Source organism: Pteropus vampyrus, unplaced genomic scaffold (genome assembly GCF_000151845.1).
Source record: "Pteropus vampyrus isolate Shadow unplaced genomic scaffold, Pvam_2.0 Scaffold28, whole genome shotgun sequence".
NCBI lineage: Eukaryota > Metazoa > Chordata > Mammalia > Chiroptera > Pteropodidae > Pteropus > Pteropus vampyrus.
In genome coordinates, this window is record NW_011888809.1 from 10,775,810 (window position 1) to 10,778,779 (window position 2,970).

The 2,970-nt window shown below is 37.7% G+C and overlaps 1 pseudogene; it reads left to right on the plus strand.

Moving 5' to 3' along the window:
• Nucleotides 1-406: 406 nt before the first annotated feature.
• On the plus strand, nucleotides 407-525 carry LOC111737560 (annotated as a pseudogene).
• Nucleotides 526-2,970: the final 2,445 nt, after the last annotated feature.

A 2,970-nucleotide genomic window follows, 5' to 3' on the forward strand; every position in this document is an offset into this window, starting at 1 on the left:
AGCCCGACTGACTCCGAATCTCCTGGGACCGTGTCCAGAAAGCTGCATTCCAACATACACCATAATTTATTGAAGCAGCTCAATATTGATAAATACTTTAACCTTCAGGGGCTGTGAATGATTTTGTTTGCTGTTTACTTTTGCAAATGACTGGATATTGCAATGAATATTCTGCACAGATTTTGGTGAACACCTGCAAGTATCTATGTTAATTAAATTTCCTAATAGTGGCACTGTTAAACTAAAAGTATGTGTTAAATTTGATATATGTTGTCAAAACGTCATTCCACCAAACGCAAGCAAGACTGCCCATACTTCTTACCATCATCAACCTAGGTATCATCACATATGACTGAGACTAAAAGATGAGACCATAAAGAAGCTTACTCCAAAGGTGAGTGGTTCAGTCTACAGCCACACCACCCTGAACAAGCCTGATCAGGTCTGACCTCAAAAGCTAAGCAAGATCGGTCCTGGTTAGTACTTGGATGGGAGGCCACTTAGGAAGACCAGGTGCTGTAGGCATAAAAAAATAAAAAAATAAATAATAGATATAGATAAGGAATTGTAAGCCGACAAGGTCCTTGCAATCTGTGAGGTCAATCAAGTGTCGCCTTGCCTAAAAAAAAAAAGAAAAAGTGAGCGGTTCCACCAAAGTCTGGGGTCAATCTATCAACCAGCATCCTGCTGAGAGCTTTCTGAACCCAGACAATGAAACACTAAAAACACATGCACGTGAACATATAAATATGTGTATGCGCACACGTATGTGTGCATGTATACATATGCCTGTATACATGTTTGTGTACACATGCTTCTATATGCATTCAATATAACTGGAAACAAACATATACAGGATGCAAATAATTTAAAACAAAGAACTGGTTCCTACGGGAGAAATATATGAAGAAGATTCATTTTCACTATTTCTTTTGTTCCTTTTGAATTGTGTGTATACATATGTCCTACTTCGTCAAAAATAAATAAAACATAAAACATCCCAGAAAAGAAAATTATAAATGCACCTAGGCTTTGATTCAGCAATTTCTACTCTAGAAATTTATTTTACAGCTAAGCTAAACCAGTATATGTACAGAATAAAACATAGTTAGGATTATTCACCACAGCATTACTTATAATAAGCATTACTTATAACAAGCATTGCTTATCAGAGATTAGAAACAGCCTAAATGTACCTCAATATTGGACTAGTAAAATGAAGATTTTATACACTGAAATGCTCTGCATCCATAATGAAGAACGAATCAATTCGTTATATACTAATATGGACTGTTCTCAGAGGTTATATCATTATGCGAAAAGGCAAGATGCAGAAAAGTGTGTGATATCTACCTTTTTTGAGACAAAAATTATGGCTGTTTGTGCCTGCGCCTAACAAGTATACTATAGAAATAAATACATGTTATGTAAATATAATCTCTACATATCTTTATTATACACACACATATATACATATGTATGCATTTTTTTGTATTAGAATAGACACCTCTGACAAGACACACAATAAATAACAGCAGAGGACTTGAAAAATTGACAAGGGAAAAGTAATGAGAAGGAAATTTTCACTCCATAGCTTTTCGTTTCTTCTGAATCCAAAATACAAATGAATAAAATTAAAATTAAAGAGAGATATGTACACACCAAACTTTGAACTCGTAGAACTCTCCACTTATTTCCCAGTAGCTTCGTTTCATTGAGATAGACTTTGCTTTATGATAATTTTTCGCTAAGTGGATGAGTGAGGCAAATGCACCTGTAAAAGATACAGACGTGATCTGGGCGTGAGCACAACCACCGGTAGAATCCAGAACTGTGACGTCATCAGGAGTCTGCACGGACATCTGACTAGATATCTAGTTGTGATCCAAAACGCGTTGTTGAATGAACTTCCCTTCCATCATCTACAAATCTGGCATTTTCCATTGAATACTCTTGTTTGAGCGTGGGGGAGTCATTAATACCCCATCATTCAAGAGTAAATTATCTGCTGACAGCTTTTGAGGGACTGGTGCCTCCCCCATGCTGTGTTGCTGAGCAGCACTAAATCTGAATTTTAATCCACCTCTATCGACGAACACTTCTGTGAAATGGAGTGCCATTTTCTAAATGGAATGTTATCCCCCTACTTTAAAATAATGTGCGATGCTTTAAAAAAAAGAAAAGAAAATAAAAGAAATATAGGTGCTCTTGGAAACACACCATATCTTAACTTCTCAAGGCAGTAAACAACTGAATAAAGCAGCAAGAGCCAACACTGGGTGAGGTCACAAGAGGTGGGAACTTGTCCTATGCACCGGCTTTTGTGCCCATATATTTATGGGCTTTTGTGTCCATATATTTATGCGTGCTTTTCCTAGGTCTTTTTTTCTTCCTCAGATTCTTGGCAGTGTTCCAGAGAGTTGAATTGACTTCAGTTAGGAGATTTTTCACACATTTGTACAGCTCCAGGTCTTAGATACTGAATTCAAACATGCTTATACTTACACCTTTTTTGCTGTTGTTGTTAGTTTCAAGTACACAGTACATGGGTTAGACATTTATATCGTTTATAAAACGATCCCCCTAATTACTCCTTCTCTCCTCTGGTTTCCCACCTGGCCAATATATTAATGCTAACTGCATTCCCTCTGCCGTGCTCCCCATCCCTGTGAGCATTTGAATGGAGACAGTGGCCTAAATTCAATGCGATAAACATTTTATTAGATTTATTTTCCCTCTCTCTGTCTCATGCCTTCCCTTCCACATCAGTCTAGTCAGGCTTCGAGAACAAGAGGCCATAGGCAAAGTGGCTTAAACGACATTTAGTTCTCATACTTCTGGAGGATAAGAACTGCAAAATCAAGGCGCTGGAAGATTTGGTTTCTGATGAGAGTCTTGCTTGCAGACATCTGCCTTCTTTCTGTGTCTTCCCGTGGGGGAGAGAAGGAGAGAGGAAAAAAAACCAGAGAG